Here is a 21,222-nt window from a genome sequence, read left to right on the forward strand (position 1 = left end):
AGATATGTGTGTCATCGGTTCCCTGAGTCATTATGAGCTGATGCCAAAGTAAGCTTTTTGTTGGAGTGCTTTTGTTTTTTGAGATAAGGTTTCTCTGTGTAGCCCTGGCTGTCCTGGAACTCACTCTATAGACCAGGCTGGCCTTGAACTTACAGAGATACACCTGCCTCTGCCTCCTGGGTGCTGGGATCAAAGGCGTGCTGAGTCTGTCTGGCCAGAATAAATTCCTTAGAGACAGCACTGGCTTTTAGGCCTGCCCCCTCAAGCCTCAGCACTGCCTGACACTGAGCAAGTGTTCTGTAAGCACTGGTCAGGGAGGGAATTGTCGTCCCATGCCATCTCTCACTACTGCTGCAGACATTCATGTTTTACAGATAAGAATAGTGTGCATGAGAAACGAGGCCTGCTCCTTCAGGTGCAGACAGAGCAACACACGGTCACTGTTATGTGTGGCACAGAAACCTAAAAGAGGAGAAACCAACTAGAAAATACCCTATGGCTGAGGATGGCGGAGCACACCAAGTGGAGCACTCGGGATTAAAAATCATTCTTCAAAGAATGATTGACAACTGACCAAGCACATCAAACAAGTGCTTTACGGAATAGGCTCTAGTGAAGCAGTGTGAACTAAATGCTGGAGTCTGAGCAGTGTCATGCCCCAGGTCAAGGGGAACAAGTTTGGCCATAGGTAGTGCTATTCAAAGCCGTGGCCAGAGAAGTTTCTTTTTGCAGTAGGCACAGTTGACTCTTAACTGATCAAAGTACTAAGATTGAATGAGTGCTGAGTTTCAACTTGAAATGGGACATCTATGTCAGCATCCACTTCCCCAAGGCTCAGGCAACAGCCACAGAAGAGGGTACAGAAAGAATGAATGTAAGAGCCAGAGGTTAGGAAGAGGGCTGTGAAGTTCTGTCTTTGGATGACATGGTCATTGCACCCAGAAACTCACAAGGGCTGTACTTATCTGCACAAGATCGAGCTGTCAATATGTCTACATGGGTAGAGGGAGCTCATGAGACTCCATCTTAGCTAGGGAGCTGTTGATGGCTTCAGGTGAGGGAAATCATTTTCCCCTGGGGTTGTGGCTGCTCCTAGGCTGCCCACGCTCCTATGGATGGCACCACACCTGTGTACACATAGGAGCACTAACTGGACTCAGTGGGTCAGCCAGTACTCAACAAGTAAAGGTACTTGCTCGAAGAATTGAGTTCAGTCCCCATAAGGAGGAAACTAATTTCTGAAAGTTGTTTTCTGACCTCCAAACATGCATTATCGTGGTGCATGTTGCCCTCACAAAATGAGCAAATCAACATTAAAACGAGAGAACATGAAAGTGTGTGGCTCCAGGGAAGTAGAGAGCTATAATAATGATAGATTCCTTGCATTATACAATCATGAAATAATAGATAAAATATTAATTTTAAAAGGAAAAGGAATAAGGTTGAAAGGTATTTATAGAAGATGAATATTTGGACTTCTGAGGACCGGTGAGGTCAGGCTGTGAAAGGGAAGATGTTGTTGTCGGGGAACAATTTGGGAGAAGGCCTTAAAAGAGCTGCTGAGGTGCAGAGAAAAGCCGGCCTATCTGTCTAGCAGGGCACCTCCTGACTGAAACCTGGACTTCAGTGGACATCTGGACATCCCATCTGGGAATCTGGCTTTCAGTTCCATCTCATGGCAAGCCTTCAAGGGAGCACTGAAGTCCTTAGCAGCCTCAGAAGAAGAAGACTTTTAGGGCACTTGAGGTAAGCAGAGGAACATAAATGCCCCCCCCCCCACCCCATGCAAGAGCTTTATGAGGTACTTGTTATCAGGCAATATTTCCACCAGGAAAACACCTTTTTGGGGTACCTGAAGGCCTGGGAAACTTACCCCTCTGTACAGAAACTAGATTTGCATCTATTGTTTGTGTTTAATGACACCTGTCAATCACTATCATCCTTGTGACTGCTGTGCTTTGGCAGAACAGCTGGGAAGGTGACTTGGTGACAATACTGGAGTGTCTGGGACTCAGTGGGTGAACAGAGCTTGTCTGACAGGCGAGGTGGGGGGGGGACAACTGCACATGTGTGAGTGGAGATGTGCAAGCTTAGGAAGGTCACTGTGGCAGCAATGTCTCATCTCCAGGAACAGGAAAAAAAAGATCCAGGTGAGTGTGTGCTGTGCAGGAAGAGATGAACAAAGCTGTCTGTTTTAGGAGCATGTTAGACAGCAGGTCCCATAGTAACACGGCAGAAGTTGGGGTTGTGGGAGCACAAGACATCCCCCACACACACCTGGACAGTGGTATCAGCAGGACTGAAGAGGCTACCCTGGAGTTTCAGCCACTTCCATGGGAAAGTGCCACCTGTGATTTACAGCCAGAGTTGGTTTTGGTCTTTTTTGGGGTGTGTCTGCCCAGCTCCATGACAGGCATGTGGCCTGTGTCTGGCTTGTTTGCTGGGGCCAGGCTGCACAATAAGGACCTTGTCCTCCAAGTATTGGAGTTCTGTGCTGCAATGCTGGCATCAGAAAGTTGCAGACCCAGAGGCTGTGTGTTACCGGTTACTGTTGACTGAAGCAGTTTCTAGAATAGAGAGCTCTGCTTGGTGTCAAATAACAATTGTGGCAGCAGATGGGTAGAAGGCCACTGTATGCAGGGTGAGATTCCTGCTGTACATGCAGCCTAAACTGTACATAAATGTAAATGTCGAACTTTGAGTCAATGTGGTCTCAGAGATCTTAGACATACAAAGAGCTACCGGAAAACATGAGCAGAATGTGTTAGCTATGACAAGATACCCAAGAGAAACTAGTTAAAAGGAAAAAAGTTGGTTTCGACTGATACAGTTATTTTTTGGTTCTTTAACTTTGGACCTAAGAAAAAGTAGAACAGGACAACGTTAGAACATGATTCAAGCCACCAACTTTATTGGCAGCCAGGAAGTGAAAAGAAGGGACTGCTGACAAGATTTGCTTTTTCAGGGCATGCCTTCAGGGACCCACACCTTCCACTCCCTTTATACCAGCTCTCAACAATGCCATCCAATTACAAATCCATCGAGATCTCATGGCTCAGTCACATCCTTGCTGTGGAATAATCCTCCTGTACACTGTGTAAATTATGCTGTGATTGGTTTAATATAGAAGCTGACTGGCCAATAGTTGGACAGGATAAAGTTAGGTGGGAAAACCAGACTAAGGACACTGGGAAGAATCGGGAGTAAGAGGAGTTGCCAGCAAGACATGGAGAGGAAACAGGAAGTACAAGATGAAAGAGAGGTAATGCCATGTGGCAGAATGTAGATTAATATAAATGGGTTAATTTAAGTTGTAAGAGCTAGTTAGTAATAAGCCTGAGCTATCAGGCGAGCATTTATAATTAATATTGAGTCTCTGTATCAGTTATTTGAGAACTGTCTACCTACACATCCCCAAAGCCCATTACCTGGCATCCGACCTGTAAACTGTGAGCTTTCTCTGGGGAGCACTTCAGATTGCAGCCAGGCAGAGGGAGGCAATGCAGAGGCACAGTTAGACTAGCAAAGAAGTAACGGTCACCACTTGGCTCAGTCTGTTATGCATCCAGAAAGGGGCTTTCTGTTTTCACTTTCTTGGCCCCTAAAAATAAAGTCTGATTAAAAAAAAATGTAGAAATCATACAGAAAAAGAAGGAATCCAGGAGCTGAAAAGTATCACAAATGCATGGAAGAGCATGCCAGCAGGGTTAAAGTGGGGTCAGCATGAAGAACTAAACCTAAACCTAAAGGGCAGGCTGCTGAAGTGACTGAATTAGACAAACGCTGAGGGAAAGAGGGAACGGAGAAAGGGGAAAAGAATATTTGAAGAAAACCCACCAAGTTTGATAAGTAGATAAATCTACAAGTGCAAGTGAGATAAACTCATAGACTCACATTATTATCAAATGCTCAGCAGTCAGGTGACAGGAGGAAGCTTGGAAGCAGTGAGAATGGAGACCTGCCACAGGAAACCACCAGGCAGCTTCCCACAGACCATGGAGGCCAGAAAAAAAAGAGGGTGGTAATTCCAAGTGAGTAGGGAGAGGCATAGTTCTCAAATTTATGGAAGGTTTCTTTTCTTTTTCTTTCTTTTTTCCCTGACTAGACCAGTCAGGCAGGAAGTGTTACAGGGAGTCCTTTGGATTGAAATGATACTAAACAGTAAGTCAAAGCTGTGTGAATGGTTGTCAATGAGATGCTTTAGAGGCAAGAACACGGGAGGCCTAAATTTAATCCCTGAGCCCCACGTGGTAGAAAGCGAGAACTGACTCCCACAGATTCTCATCTGCCCTCCTCATGCCTGCTGTGGCTCATATGCACACATAAGTGAATAAATGTAGCAAAGCTGCATGAAGAAAGGGAGGCTTGTGAAAGCTAAGTAGTGTCCAACAATGACAGCTGGTGTTGTGATTTTAATTGCAGCTACTTTGAACTTCCTATGACTAAAAGGCCTGCATTTTCCCTTCATACCCAGCAGGAGGGCTGCTGTTAACAGAGGAACAGAAAGTGACTGGAGACCTGAGGACACAGATGAAACTGGAATACTTGTGTCCTGCTGATGAGAAGGGAGAGTGCCAGTTCCTCAGAAAGTTAAACAGTAGCACGTGAGCTTGCTGTTCGTATTTTAAGTATAGAGAAAAGAAATGAGTTAGAACATGGTGTGTTTGTGTTCACCGCAGCCTAACTCACTGAGTCACTAGGGGGAAGTCACATGTTTATATATACATACATACACTGGAATGTTATTTGAATTGTCATCTGACAATCTGTCCATCCCTTGGTCCACCTTTGTCTACATCCTGCCTTAACCCTGAGGTCTAGCTGAGCACAGACCCTGCAGCTTGGCTGTATGCACTTGTGCAATAGGGCAGAAGCTCCAGCAGGGCAGAGACTGATGCAGAGGCCATGGAGGGGTGCTACTTACTGGCTGGCTCCTCATGGATTGCTCAGTCTGCTTTCTCATACAATCCAGGACCACCTGCCCAGGGGTGACAGTCCATAGGGGGCTGGGTCCACTCACATCAACCATTAATCAAGACAATGCCCAACAGGCCCTACCACAGGCCAATCTAATGGAGGTATTGTCTCAAGTGAGGTTCCTCTACTCATATGAATCTAGGTTGTGTCAAGTTGGCCAAAACCAAACCAATCCAAAACAACAGAATATGTCATGTCTGTTAGTTTTGACTCCTATTAAGGCTTTGTGGACCAATGCTACGTTTCACTTTGAAGCTTATTTATTGACTAGACACAGAATTATCTTCATAGCAAAAAATTCCATGTATTCATGGAGTATTCAGTGAGGAGCAAATTTCCTTCCACTCCCACCTGTCAGTTCTTCTCAGGCAATCACTACTAACTTGCATCTTTCCGGAAATGTTCTTTCTTATAAGCCTGTCTCAACGAAAGCCTTATTTGATGTAGAAGACATTGCAGAAATACCCAGGAGAGGTATTTTAGAAATCTTAATAGCGACTGTTTCTAATCTACCCAGCGTCCCTTACAGGAACCACTTGCAGGTGATCCCCATGGTAGGTGTCCAGGGCCAAAGTGTGCTTCTTTCACTGGCTCTGGTTTTAGGGTCAGGGTGTGTTTCTTTGGCTGGTCCTTTTACTCTACACCTACCTTCTTGCCACCCCACTTTACCCTGTTTCCTCAAGGTCTCAGCCTGTGTCACCATTGACTACAATCTCTCCTTTTTGCAACTACATCCTTCATCTTTTCCCTCTGCTCGTCATTCAAACCTGTGTCTGTCCAGCACTCATCATTTACAAAGGCAATGAAAGATGTGCTCTGCATTGTGGGACCTCCTCACCCACTGGTCCGTTGAGAACTTTCTTTCAATCCGTGTCTGACAGACACCACACACTCATACTTCCCCACCAACTCCTACATGCACTGCTTCCCTCCCCACCACACACCTACCATGCCCTTACTTTATTTGAAGGGGGCACTCACTCCACCTCAGCACCACATCTGTGGACTCAACATTGTTCAAGGTTAAGCTCTGGGGACACGAGGCCTAAGTCATTCTTTTGCTACCCACCCCAATGTAGAGCTGTCCTATCCAGAGAATATTTAGTCTTGAAAAATGAGAGCACTGTCCAAGAGAACCAAGATGTATTCCCTCAGACATTTTCTGATCTTCACATTTTTCCACTACTCAGGAGTTTTCTTCTGTAGAACATCAGCTTGTGTTTATCTCCCAGGAGCCTGGTCTAGTGTCTGTACCCTTGTTTTCCAATCAGACACTGAATTCCTCCCTAATAATCAAATAGTAATGATCTCTCTTTTTGCCTCAGTTCTCTCCTCAGCCTCAACGTCTTCCCACTGACTCCCCTTCTGGTGCCCTAGGCACTTCCTCTGTCTTTGGTACAGGTGGCAGGCATCTCTCCAACTCTCTGTTTCCACAATCTCAGATGGAGTAGCTGCCATTATCACAACCAGAGACTTCCCCAAAGGTGTCATTCTTAGAAATCACAGAGCCCTGGACCTCCTTCTGACTGAAAAGGGGGTACCCATTTTTCCCTCCAGGAACAGTAATACCTCTATGTAAACCAGCCTAGACTAGTCTGAGACACAGCAAGAAAATGGTAATCTAGAACATTAAAACTCTGCCAGCATTCTAGCTCTTAAGGACCATGATTCATCCAGGGACAATGGCTACCCTGGCTGGCTCCCTGCCTGAGACCCCTTCTAGTTATTCTTTATTTTCCTATTATTAACCTTTGTACTCTTTTAAAATACATTTATGTGTTTGTGTGAGTGTATCTGCATGTGTATACACACATATGTATGGTGCTCTAGGAGGCTAGAAGAGGGCATCAGAGTCATAGGTGGTTGTGAGCCACCTGACATGGGTTCTGGAAACTGAACTCTGTTCCTCTGCAAGAGCAGCAAGTGCTCTTAACTAGAGTCATCTCGCTGACTCAGCAGTTAACAGCACTTGCGGCTCTTATGAGCTTTGGTTCCCAGCACCCACTCGATATCTAACAACCATCTGTAACTCCATTTCAGAGGTCCAACATTCTCCTCTGGCCTCTGTGGGCACAGACATGCATGTAGGTAAAACACTCATACATGTAAAATGAAAGTAAATAAAATCTGAGCTACCTAACCCTCTTTGTCTCCTGGAGACCACCAAAAGACACATTGACGGCATCTGCCTTCTCTGAAACTTCTAATACCAAACATGACAACATCTCAGTTCAACCCAAAGCAGGCCCCTGAAAACTATGCCTGAAGTCTGGCCCACTGCTCTCCCAGCTCTTCACAAAACAAAAGGTAGGAAACACTAGCTCTAGTGACATTTGGTCTGTCATCTACCACCTTAGCCAGTACCCCGACTCTCACCACCACCTGCCTGACAAAATACCCTGTCTGGCAAACGGTGGTCCCACTGCAAGCTCAACTTCCCTAGCAACCCTAGCAACAGTGGCTAACCGCAGTGTTCTCATCTCTAGAGCCTGACTTACGTTTCCTCTTTCCTGGCCTTATAATTATACAGTTCTATAAGTGGGCTGGGGTTCTGGTTCTTACTAGGACACCCCCACGCACACAAGTGCGTTTCTTAAACAGAACCTGTGGCACTGTTGAATTGTTCATCCCTTGTCTCCCCGTGTCTAATCTAACAAACACAAGTTGAACATGAGAAGTCCCTGTGAGACACCAGAGTGGCTGCAGGAGCAAGCTGAGTCCTCACCTGGGAAGGACAGTCTAAATTAGATTTCAAGAAGAACTGTGTGCAGGCACCTCCTTCCCTCACTTTTGGTACTTCTAAGCAAGACTTTTTGCACCACCTGTTTGATGCGAAAGGTCTTCGTGGTGTCAATAAGATCACCTAGTCAACTCCTGGACTTTTGTTCAACCAGCCCCTCAAGGGTTCTTGGAAGGCATTAATACACTGGAAATGAGTCCAGCCTCGTTCAGCTCGCCACACCCCTGATTCCCCCTACAGGTCCGGAAAAAAGGAAAACAGCCTTGTGTGAGCGAGCCCTGTAGGGCAGGAAGACCGTTAGGGTCTCCTGCTCCTAAGCAGAATGCAATTCTCGCTGCAGCACTTCTGTACCTCGCCTGGCTTGCCTGCGAAGCTGAAGGAGGGAATCATCAAGCTTGTGGGGTCTTCCAAGGTGCCTAGAGGGACTCACAGGGGATTGGCTGGTCGGTATGATGACACACTTCTGGGCCAGTGAGCTTTAAAACCCGAGGGTGTGGTTGGGAGGGTCAGTGTGGTGTCTTCCTTTTGCTGGGCTTCTTTTGTGGCCGCCTGGACCTTTTGGTACGGAATGGACAAGAGGGCACTGTGGAGAGAGGGCGCTGCGTGAAGTGGGGGGAGACCCCGTGGACTGCGCCTGTGTGTGTGTGTGTGTGTGTGTGTGTGTGTGTGTGTGTGTGTGTGTGTGTGTGTGTGTGTAGGGGGTGCTGTGAGTCGGACGCCTAGGGCAGGATAGCTATCTAGAGTAAGGTGCGGGCAAGAAGAGGCCGCCGGGTCCTAGAGGCCCCAGAGCTTATGTGCTCTGCCTGAAGCTCTGCCGTAAGAAGCAGGCGGACCCGAGGCAGGGGACAGGCTGGTGGAGGACATGGCATTTTTGTCAGGGTGTCTCCCGTTATTGTAATCTCAAACCCTAGTGCTGCTGATCAGCCTCTGGGCGATTTTAAAAGCACTTTCTGTCCTTTGAGTGGCCGCAAGGAATTGGTCTCTGGTAACTTCATTTGCCTGCCAAAATTTTTAGAGTTCTATGTATGACATGCAATTTCCCCACCAAGGTGGAGTGCACAATTCATGTGTAGAGCCTTGAAATTCAGAGTATATTAATGTTAATTCCCAAACAGGTACTTTTAATAAAGCATCTAATGTGTTCGAGGTGTAACAGTTTTCGATGTATATGTGAAGATTCTCTTGACTTGGTTATTTATACCCTTCATTATACTCTTCGTACTTTCATGGGTTAGACACTTGTGCGGCAGGCAGTTGTTTACTTTTCAGTCGTTAGCTAAGCAGCATTAAGCCTTGCTCATCCACTCTTGAATGACAGGATTTCTTTCTAATTAAAGGATGAATCTACTCAGAGTGGGAATTATAACTAAGAAATGAAACTGATTTGTTTCCCTATGCTATAATATTTGAAATCATGTTGTGAAGTTGATAGATTCCTTTAACACAATAGCATTTTCCTTCTCACTCCCAATGTTATAAAATTGAACAAATATATTACAAGCAATCTATATTCAGAAAACATAAAACTAGTAAACTATCTTTGGTTTTTCGAGACGGTTTCTCTGTAGTCCCAGTTGTCCTGAAACTTGCTCTGTGGACCAGGCTGGCCTGGAACTCACAGAGATCCACCTGCCTCTGCCTCCTGAGTGCTGGGATTACAGATTTGTCACAGCTGCCCAGCTCTGATAAAATATCTTTAAATTATTTGACTTACTAGACAAGACAGACACTATTGTAGTGTGAGGAGAGGTTGATTCTGAGGTCTTCCAGTATCCAATGGATTTCATGTGTAGAACTCATTGCCCTCTGTATCTGGATTCTATGATCTTAACTGTTTCAAGTGCCGGTTTTCTCTAAATCAGTTCATAACATTCCGTGCACTGTTTTTCCTATCTTCCTTTATCACCTTTCCTTGGTATTGTCTCTGAGCTACTGGAATTATAGTTTTGACAGTACATACTATCATTACACATTTCTTGGATGACCCTGTACTTCTATTTTGCATTCTCCAATGTGCCTGCTCTTGCACCTTTTTTAAGACTGGAATTGCCACTAATAAGAACTAAGTGATGAATAGTACTTCACAGGATCTTCAGAACAAGACAGATCAAGGATTGTATGCAGAAGTCAAATAGAATTATTATCACTAATAGTTTCTCTGTTTACCTTCAGGTCCTGAAATTTTCAAACCTGCATTGACTACAGGACTAAGATTTTATGATGGAAAATATCTCTGTAAAAGCAGAGCCTCAGGTAAGCTGGATTGTCTTTGTTTCTGTACATATATGTGAATGTACAATGATATATGTACATGTACCTGTATGTGCATTCACGTTAATATATAACTTAGAAATTTCTCACTGAGGTTTAACTTACATTTATATTTTAACTATATAGCTCACTTTTTTGAAACATATACATTCATATGCCATCACTTATGTTAATACTTTAAAATGTTCCATTTTATGCCCTTCCTATGCCACTGGGATTGCTCTCCCCCCAACACTGGGATTATAGATTCCTGCCCCCATGCCCAGCTTTTATGTGGTGCTGGGGACCTAAATTCAGGTCTTTATCAAAGACTGTCAGTGTCCATCCCATCTATAATCTTTTCCCAGGGTTCCAGAAGAGATACTACCAATGGTGAGAAGTAATCTGAGGGACACAGAGCTCTTTAGTCCATTCACTTTATTCTTCTAAGTCAAAATCTCTCTATACAGCTTTCAATTCTGTTCTTACACTTAGTTCCTCTCTGTCCCTTCCTCTCCTGTCTTCTCATTGTTCTAAATTCCTTCCATTTTGTGTCTCCCCAGTCCAGTTTAAATGCACATATAATCCACAATTCTCTGGCTTTGCAGCTTTCTGCTTGGGCGGGGCAAGTCTGCTCCGTAGCTAGGCTTCCTAGCGTCATAGCTTGATATACCTGGTATGTGAAAGCCCTTTTGTTCTGAGTTAGTTGTTAAAGGGGAAGTCTAGAGGTACCATTTGGGCTATGAGAGAAAGGCCCCGGGGGTGGGGGGTAAGCTTAATTTGTACAAGAAGCAAACATTTGTACCTGACATCTACCTGGCCTTGGCGGTTGTCTCTGTATGGATATTTACCTTAATTCAGGAGAGTAGCAGGGGGTCTGGATGCTTATCTTATCTGCAGTCTGAGAGAGTCCTTAGAGAGCCTGAGCGGTATCTCAGATAAAATACTTTTGTCAAGAGATGGCCCTAGCTGGATACTTGTTAATGATGGTAATTACAGAAAGGCAGACTTCTGAGTCTAATGCTGAAAAATAAAGGAACAGAAGCCAGAAAAGATGAGTCTTAACTGTGTGATTTATTGTCAGTACAGTTGGGGGAAATAATCCAAATACCCCAAATATGGGGAAAATTGTGCCCAAAGAATGATCAAACACACTGTTCCAGTAATGGAAAAGCTAAATGAGAAATTCATAGCAGGAAACGGCTAATATTCAAAAGCCAATATCACCAAGACTCCTTAAGACTTGACTTTATCCTCTGGAAGAGATCTTAAATCTTTCAGGTAATAGCTTTTGCCATAGTCAGCTGAATTATTGCTTTATATTTCTGCAGCTTGTAGCAGATGGTCATGCTGTGAAATAAGTGTTTTACTCACTGGACCATTTTTCCAGCCAATGGTATCCTCCCTCCCTCTGCACTGGGCATACTAGGTGTTCTGACTAGTTTTTTGTGTTTTTGAGACAGGGTTTCTCTGTGTAGTTTTGGTGACTGTCCTGGACCTCGCTGGCCTCAAATTCACAGAGAGCCTCCTGGCTCTGCCTTCAGAGTGCACCACCGCCACCTGACTAGTGTTCTGACTAGTTTTATGTTAGTTTGATATAAACTAAAGTCATTGAGAGGAGAGAATATCAATTGAGAAAATGCCTGCATAAGATCAGGCTATAGGCAAGTCTGTAAGGCATTTTCTTAATTAGTGATTGATGGAGAGGGCCCAGCCCATTGTAGGTGGTGCCATCCCTAGGCTGGTGGTTCTGGGTTCTATAAGAAAGCAGGCTGAGCAAGCCAGTAAACAGCACCCCTCTATGGCCTCTGTATATCTCCTGCCTCCAGGTTCCTGCCCTACTTGGGTTCCTGTCCTGGCTTCCCCAACTTGCTTTTGTTCATGGTAGTTCATCATTGCAATAGAAATCCTAAAACCCTAGACAAGCACTCTACCATGATCCACTGCCCCAACTGCAGTCTTGTCTTTTGATGGATAGAGGCACTCGTGTGTGTGTGTGTGTGTGTGTGTGTGTGTGTGTGTGTGTGGAGAGAGAGAGAGAGAGAGAGAGAGAGAGAGAGAGAGAGAGAGAGAGAGAATTGCTAGATCATGGAAGATGCATTTGGTTAGTTTTATTAGATGCTATATAGAAGTTTTCTAAAACAGTCATTTCAGCTGGGTGGCAGTGGTACACGCCTTCAATCCCAGCACTCAGGAGGCAGAGCCAGGTGGATCTCTGTTGAGTTCGCGGCCAGCCTGGTCTACAGAGGGAGATCCAGGACAGGCACCAAAACTACACTGAGAAACCCTGTCTTGAAAAACAAACAAAAAACCCCAGTCATTTCAGTTTGTGCTTTTATATTTTCCTCAGCAGTATACAGTTGCTCCCCAGGACTGTCTGATGCCTAGGAAAGCTATTATTTGCCATTTCAGATTTTTGAAGATGTGGCTGTGTACTTCACAGAGCAGGAACTGGCCAGCTTGACACTTGATCAGAATACTCTGTACAAAGATGTGGTGCTTGAGAACTTTGCACATGTGGCTTTTCTGGGTAAGGTTTCTGTGCTGTAGATCTTTGCTTGGGTCCTCAGGTTGAAGGACTTGCTTAGAATTATTAGCCAAATTCAGATGGTAAATGTGTAGCTCATTCTGACTCATTGCTTCATGTAAACTGTAGTGGACAGTATGGTGATATTTTATTTGTACTGAAGTGTTATTTTATTTGTATATTAATAAAGTTGCCTTGGGGTCAGAGCAAGCCACAGCAGAAGCTGGGCAGTGTTAGTACACACCTTTAATCCCAGCACTTGGGAGGCAGAGCTAGGCAGATCTCTGTGTGTTCAAGGATTCAGCCAGCATGGAGACACATGCCTTTAATCTCAATACCAACCATAGAAGACCTGGAGGTCTGTATAGACGGACAGTGACGAGGAGGTCATGTGGCTGGGTTTACAACCAATGAGAAGGCAGAACAGAAAGTCTATCTAAAAGATAGGACACAGGAAGTAGCTCTCTTGCCGAGAGGAAACACAGCAGCAATTAAGGGTAAGGTTTTCAGCTCGTAGCTATTGCTCTGACCTCTTGGCTTTTAACTGTGCAATTGGCTCTGTGTTTCTTATTTAATAAGACGGTTACGTCTACAGGACAATACCTTTCCTTGGTGTGTGTGTGTGTGTGTTAAGGGCCTTGCAGATATATATTAGGTAAGTGCTGAACCACTGAGTTATAGCCTTAACCATGCTCCCATTTAAATTATTTTATCAGCTTTCAAGAAAAGAGTTTTTAATATATTTTAGTCATACATAATAGGTTTCATTATGGAATTTTATACATGAGTAAAGTATTTTGGGCCATATTTTCTACCCCATTCCCCTCACATCCCCCTGCACTGTCTAATCTCTTTTGTCTTCCCAACTTGTCCTGTCTACTTTCACGTGTTTAAACTTTTGGTGTGTGCCCCAATGAGTTATTGGAGATACTTACAGGATCTTCAGTGTTTTGTACATTAAAATGCTTTTATTTAGAGGGATCTTCAGAATAAAATTTTAAATATTTTTCTGGTTATATATGTATAGTCACTTTTTTGTGCTCTCTTAGCTTTGCGTTGGTATAGTGTTATCTTGTGTGGTAACAAATAGAACAAGGAAATTATTTTTGCTTTTTATGATAACATTAAAATTTAAAAATTATTTTATATTGAAATATGTAAAGGTAGCTTACAGATCCTGTGTTTTTCTCTCTCCTTTAGGGTACATCTCAAAACTAAGAAAATATGCTCAACTGGCTGAAGCAGAGGCATCCAGGGTGAAGGTGTTCCTCTAAGTCGGGTGTGCGGGGACAAGGATAAAGGAAGGGTGTCAGCCCAAGTGTCACTGCTGTCAAGTGCAGGTTTTTCTGTAGTCATGCATATTTCCTTCCAAGTAGATGCCATGCCATGCTTTTAGTTCACTAAAGTTGTTCATTATGATTGCAGAGCAGGCCATCATGTCCTTTTTAATGGCTTTATGAAGACAGACTTCATCAACCATACACTTATTTAAAATGAAATAAAAACCCTTTTCAGCACACAAAGGAAGATAATAATGAGGTAGATACGGGCTTTCAGGCTTAGCCAGCGATCTACAGAATGTGACATCTAGCTCATTTCAAGTTTGGGCTAGAGTCCAGAGAAAAAGAAGTTCCTTTGACTAACTGGTATGAATATTGATACAAAATTCTACAAATTCATCTTAAGATTCTGTTTTTTTGTTTTTTTTTTTAGTTTTTCGAGACAGGGTTTCTCTGTGTAGCTTTGCACCTTTCCTGGGACTCACTTGGTAGCCCAGGCTGGCCTCGAACTCACAGAGATCTACCTGCCTCTGCCTCCCCAGTGCTGGGATTAAAGGCGTGTGCCACCACCGCCCGGCGATTTTAAGATTCTGGATTGAAGCTTCTCCAGAGGAGCACTCGTAGAGTTTAAGATAGATGGGATGTTATTGTCTCTGAACAAAGTTGGGATTGGCTGATAAGTAAAGGGCTGTGGCAAAAAAGACATTGTGGGCTAGTCTTCTAGCCCTTCTGTGTCCTTTGTAAAGCATTACCCTGCAGAACCCCGATTGACTGGACCCAGCTGGCTTGCTGCTGTTCAGAGTGTCCCATCTCCACATCCAGCTCTGCTTCTCTCCTCCAGTTCTGACATGCTTGGGATGGATACCCCTACAGTGAAATATGTGAAGGAGAAGTAGGCAAGTTATCAAAACGGCTCCTCTATTGAGAGATGTGGAACTGGAGAGGTGACGGCACACTGGGGTTGGCCCTGGGCCAAGCCCTCTTCTTAGCATCGGAGACCATGGCAGTTGCAGTTTTCTGTTCTCACTGAGCTTGGAGTTGGCTGGTGAAGACAAATTCAGAGAAGCAGTAATGATAAGAAGGTGCCAAAAAAAGATTGACTTAAGTCAGATTCGGCTCCCAGCACTTAGTGGCAGGCTAGGCCTGAGCGACACTGGAGAGGCCCAGCACAGGCAGGGTAGGGACCACTGTGATGAGCAAATACACGGTGGAGAGAAGGCTGAGAGTGAAGTGGATCTGTTTAAGCACTGTGGAGAGAGCGGTGAGGAACAGCCTGATGTGAGTAGTCAGCACCACCTGAGGCCATGGAAATGTCTGGGCCTGTGCTGCCAAGGAGGGCCATATTTGGGTCTGTGGTCCTGAAGTAGCAGCGGCCTGGGCCAATGTCTGTGGCCCATTGTACACATCCTCCTGCTCTGGGCTGCCATCTGGGGCCATGTTGATGTCCAAAGACTGCACAGAGCCGCCCCTACCCCCAACCCCTCACCCCACCACATGGCCTAGGCATCGTGGGAGAGCTGGCCCTACCCCTTGCTGGCTGCAATACTTGGGAGCTCGCCTGGGCAGCACAGTAGAGCTGACCCTGGTGGTATGGGCATAGGAGAGCAAACCCTGTTGTAGAATATTGTTTTAAGGTGTGTGACATTTATTTATGCTGTGGAACATTGGTTTAATAATGCAAAGCTGTGTTGCATTCTTTTATGTTGCATTTGTTTAACTCTGTGAAGCTGTGTTACTGTGCCTGCCTAAAACACTTGATGGTCTAATAAAGAGCTGAATGGCCAGTAGTGAGGCAGGAGAAAGGATAGGTGGGGCTGGTGGGCAGCGAGAATAAACAGAAGGAGAAATCTGGGAGAAAAGAAAGCAAGCGAGAGAACAAGGAGAGGAGGACACTAGGGGCCAGCCACCCAGCCACCCAGCCAGCCACGGAGTAAGAGAGAAAGCAAGATTACAGAAGTAAGGGAAGGAAGCCCAGAGGCAGAAGAAAGATGGGTAATTTAAAGTTAGAAACTCTGGCTAGAAACTGGACAAGCTAAGGCTGGGCATTCATAATTAAGAATAAGTCTCCATGTGTGTAATTTATTTTGGGAGCTGGGTGGTGAGCCCCAAAAGAGCAAAGACTAAAGAGTAAAACAAAACAAAACAACCAACAACATGACCCCACGTGTATGAGAGTGGGAGAGCTGGGGCCGCCCTCACTGGCTTTGGAATTCAGGTGATCTGGCTTCTCCCCTCACCAGGGCAATGCTGGAAAGCTGGCCCTTGGGGTGTGGGTTTGGGAGAGCTGGCCCTGGTGGCATTGGTGCAGGAGAACCAACTGATGACCAACTCAACAACCACCCAGGCCCAGACCCAGGAGAGTTGGTCCACCCCTACAGCTACCCCATTTAAGAACTGCTGGAGCTCATGAAGGGGCTGGTCCTGCAGAACCAAAGCTGCAGAATCTCCATGACTCAGGACAACAGCAGATTATCTGAGAGGAGTCCCAGTGAGGATCCAGTATTGATAGTGTAGCAGAAGCAGAGGCCTTGAAACAGACCAGTGACTCATTGCAATGAACATTTGCAAGCAAAGCTGTTTGGGCAAAAGGGTATCCTGGGTTACACTGTGACATTTTCCCCCCATTTTTTATTTTTCATTATTTTTGTTTGTTTTCTTACTGGTGAAATTATTAAGGCCACTCCATGTAGATAAAAGGGAGGTTTATTTTGTGGGATAACTTACAAATGAAGGGATAGGTTGTAGGGTCTGGCAAAGGTATGGCTCAGTCCGGCAGTGTTCTCTGGAGAACTCTGCTTGGTCTGCCTCCAGTGTCCAGGGGCCAGGAACCAAAGAGAGCCCTCTCATTTGGATCCTGGGTCTTCAGCGTCCTCTCTAGGCCCCGCCTTGTAGGTGTGACCCTTACCAAAGCCTCAGTGGGGGTTGGAACTTCCAGGCCAATGCTGGGATGGCTATCCACTACATCTCCCCCTTTTGTCTAAATAAGAAGGTTCTAACCTAATACAAGACTATACACAAAGAAATGGTCATCAAATATTGTCCAGGAGTAATGAGGGATAATGACTTAGATAAGTTGGAATTACAATAAGTGCAAACAATATCAAGCAAAAAACACATATTAAAATCCAGGGAAGTCTAGGGCATGGGTAGGTGGCATGTTACAAAGATCATTCCAAAAGGTGTCCTATCCTAAAGAACCTGAGTCTAATACTTAATATATTCTATCTAATATATATACTAAGTTGTAACTATAACTGCTAGTCTTCAATCTCATCAAAGACCCACGAGCCACATGACAAAGTATAGATTAATAGAAATGGGCTAAATTTAAGAGTAAGAGCTAGACAATGGTAGGCCCGAGCTAATGGCCAAGCAGTTTAAATAATATGTGTCTGTGTGTTTATTTTATAAGTGGGTTATTGGACTAACAGGGCTTGGCGGGGGCTGAAGAAAAGGTCTCCAGCTACATTTTCTTTGGGGGCAGTTTCAAGAGTGGAGGGCAGATATGGAGGGATGGGAAGATGAAGGGTGCATGATGTTAAATCCATAAAGAATCAAAAAGGTTTTTTTTTAGTTAAAATCTACTGGTATTTATGCATCTTTGCTCTGAATCCTCAAAGTGCCATGTATCTTCATACTTGTTCTACATTTAGGTATCTACAGTGTTGAGAATCACTTCATTTGCTTTAAAATATAGTGTTTTGGAGAAACTATTGTGACAGAACTTTTATAAATACATTTTGAGATATTTCAGTGTTAGAACATTCCTGAACAAAGTGGCACTGTCACACTGAACAGACTGGAAACAACCATTTCAGCAGTATAATTCATAACACATGCAATTTCACAATACTTTTCCTGAAGACATTTGGATTATTAAGACTTGGTTGTTGACTTGATGGCGGTTAATGTTGATTATCAGTTTGTTGGGTCTAGAGTCAGGATGGAAACCCGGGTACATCTGTGAGTGAGTTTCCTTTATTAGCCTCAATGAAGTGTGGTGTGGACTAAGCAGGAGAAAGCTGAACACCAGGACCCATTGATTCCTGACAGGTACAATGAGACCAACCACCTTGTACTCCTGCTTTTAGTATTTCTGGACACTGTGGACTGTGCCCTCAAACCTGGAGCCAATGAGCCCTTTTTACAGTTGCTTTTGTCTGCATAGTGAGGAAAGTTGATAAAACTGGTACCAAAAGTTGGGCTATTGCTGTGATAAACCTGACCGTATGGTTCTTAGGCCTTTGGAACTGGTTTGCATGATGGATGTAGAAGAGTTTGGAAGCTTGGGGTAGAAAAGCCCTAGAACACGGAAGCAGAGGCTAATGGATCATTCTGGTGGGATTTAGAAGGCCCTAATGCTGAGAGAAATGAGGATAGTGCAGTCCCATTTAATTATGTTTCCAGAACGTGAACAAGAACTCCATCAGGAACTGGGCTAAGGGCTATTTGTGTGGTAAATTAACAGAATCTTCTGGGAGTAAAGGACCAACTTGGTGACAGAAATTGAGAGAAAAGATAACATCTGATGTGTGGCATGGATGCTTCTCACATCCAGGTCTGCAGTCAGAAAAGAGACAGAAAGCTGAAAAGTACAGTTTAGTGAAGGAACTGTTTGTGTTCGTTAAAGATGAGGCAGCTTCGAAAGTAGCTATATTTGTTAGAGAGCAGCTGTCATTGTTAAAAGGAAATCTGTACTATTGAAGAGGAGCCTGGTACTGCTGGGACAGCGGTAAGGTACCCTGAGGGCAGGATCCTAGTCACTGAAGTCTAGTGAAAAGGCTCATCCATTAGAAAGGAGAAAACACAATATAAATCCCCCGAATACCCTGCTCCAAACCAAGGCTTAGGGAAGTGTTTCTGCACTGAAGTGTGGTCTAAGAGTCCCAGGCTCCAGCCCTAGGTGGCAGCAGAACTTAGCACCATTGTCTACATGGTTTTACAGGCAAGAAAGATTCAAGAATGCAGGGGTGGGGGGAGGGGGACACGACTGGAAGCAGTACCAAGATTGCAGAAAACGTTGAGGCCAGACCATGTGTGGCAGTGTCTGAATCTGCAGTGGGGCCACTCTAAAGCTGTGAAGGTGAAGACTTAAGCTACTTCCTGGGAGCTTTAGATGTTAGAAATGTCATATGTTACAAATGTCAGAATCATGACACCTATCACAGACGAGCAGAGTTGGCCTGGTGCACAGGCAGCAGAGCCAGAGGAGGAGGCCTGTCAAAGCCCTTGGGAGCCTCGATGATTCTATCACAAGTCCTAAATTCTAGACACAGGGAACTGCAGGATACAGCCCATGATCTGTGGCTTTGGACTTGTAGTGAGGCATCAAGGCTTGGAGTTTGCCCTGCTCAGTTTCAGCCCTGCTTTGCTCTGATGAGAATGCCTGGCTGTCTCCATTCTTTCCTAGAATGGAAGAGTTTATGCTGCCACCGTACTGGAAACACACAACTTTTATTTTCCAGGACCTCAGCTTCCACCTGACACCCAGAAACCTAGCTCCCATGATCATATAATCCAGGGAGTCTCACAAAAATTTCAGAGGAAAGAATATTTTATAACAAATTTGATGCATACTTCAAAGGGCTAATTGTAAACATTCACACACACAACCCCTTAGGGTTGCTATGATATGCTTGAAGAAATGGGCCTTAGGGCTGGAGGGATGGCTTAGCAGTGAAGAGATAATGTCTTAGTTACTTTTATATTGCTATGAAGAGACACCATGACCAAGGCAACTTATAAAAGAAAGCATTTAATTGGGGTCTTACTTTTGGAGGGTGAGTCCATGACCATCATAGTGGGGAGCATGGTTGTAGGAGAGAAGCATGATGCTAGAGCAGTGGCTGGGAGCTTGCACTCTTGTTTGAAAACATGAGGTAGAGGGAAGGGGAGGAAGAGAGGAGAGAAATGGCCTCAACGCTCACAACCCCTCCAACAAGGCCACATCCCATAATCCTTCCCAAGCAGTTCTACCAACTCAGGACCAAACACTCAAATGCATAAGCCTTTGGGGACCATTCTCATTTAAACCCCACCACATACTCTTGCATAGGACCCAAGTTTGGCTCCCAGCATCCACACCAGGCAGTTCACAGCTGCCTATAATTCTAGTTCCAGGGAATCTGACACCTTTTTTTGGCCACCGTGGGCTCCTGCATACATATGGTACACACAAATTCAAGCAGCATGTGTGCAAAAAATATAAACCTTTAGAAATGGGCTGTGTAGAAGCTATGCCTTGACCTCGAAGGCTGAGAATAGGACCCAGTTCTGTTTTACTTAAGGGATTGACCTGGACCTGTGCTTTGAATGTGTTCTTTCCATCACTGCATTTATCTGCAAAATCCTCTGCTGCAGCAGGCACATTTAGCTCAGCCACCAGATGGGAAACATATTTTGGTGATTTAAAAAGTGTATCATTGAAAAAAAACTTTTTTTTTTTTTTTTTTTTGCTCATTCTCTGGGGCATCATGAAGCAAAAGTAATTTAATAACTGATATTGTTTTTGTCCTCAGGGCCCTCCCTCCCTCCCTCCCTCCCTCCCTCCCTCTCATCTCTGAGTCTGTTTTGAAGTAGACTGGCAGATTTATGGGGTTATTGAATACAATTGAATCAACTTTATGTTGTTGGTATAAATAATCTTGAATCAAATTCCACAGTGTGAACCCCCCAATATGAAACTAGTGGGTTTTCATAAGGCTTCTTCATACATCGTTAGTTTTGGTTAACCCACTTAATGTCCCTCTCACTCACCCACTTTGGGAGACAGGGTTTCACTTTGTAGCCTAGGCTGGCCTGGGACTCTATTATCTAGGCTGGCCTTGAGCTTGCAATAATCTTTCTGTCTTAGCCTCCAAAGTGCTGGAATACAAGCATGAGCTATCATGCCTAGTTGGATGCTTTATTCCCCCTTTTTTATTCAGCCCGGGATCCCAGCCCATGGGATGGTGCCACCCACATTCAGGATTCAGGATTCATCCCTTCTCAGTTAACCCTTACCCTTACTATAACAAAATACTGGAGACAAGCCTGGTGGCGGTGGCAGGGTGCACGCCTTTAATCCCAGCACTCGGGAGGCAGAGGCAGGCGGATCTCTGTGAGTTTGAGGCCAGCCTGGTCTCCAAAGCGAGTTCCAGGAAAGGCACAAAGCTACACAGAGAAACCCTGTCTCGAAAAACCAAAACAAAAAAAAAATATTGGAGACAATCGTTTTAGAAAGAGAAGGGGTTCTGGAGGTTACAGCCCATGATCGGTGGCTTTGGACTTGTGGTGAGGCATCAAGGCTTGGTAAGAAGTAAGGCTCATAAACTAGGGGCCATAGAAAAAGAGGAAAGGACTACAGTCCCACATCACCTTTGAGAACATACCCCCAGTAATCAAAGAACCACACAGAAGTCATCTAAAGGTCCTACTCTCCCAACAGCACTACCCTGGGACCAAGCCTT

The 21,222-nt window shown here is 44.7% G+C and overlaps 1 long non-coding RNA gene across 1 annotated transcript; it reads left to right on the top strand.

Moving 5' to 3' along the window:
- Positions 1-1,403: 1,403 nt before the first annotated feature.
- LOC118587784 lies at positions 1,404-14,080 on the top strand. Its single transcript, XR_004945469.1, has 5 exons — positions 1,404-1,746; positions 4,475-4,604; positions 9,890-9,970; positions 12,380-12,497; positions 13,695-14,080. It is a non-coding gene; the product is annotated as an uncharacterized LOC118587784 (long non-coding RNA).
- Positions 14,081-21,222: the final 7,142 nt, after the last annotated feature.

The sequence above is a fragment of the Onychomys torridus genome, chromosome 7, assembly GCF_903995425.1.
Source record: "Onychomys torridus chromosome 7, mOncTor1.1, whole genome shotgun sequence".
NCBI classification, from domain to species: domain Eukaryota; kingdom Metazoa; phylum Chordata; class Mammalia; order Rodentia; family Cricetidae; genus Onychomys; species Onychomys torridus.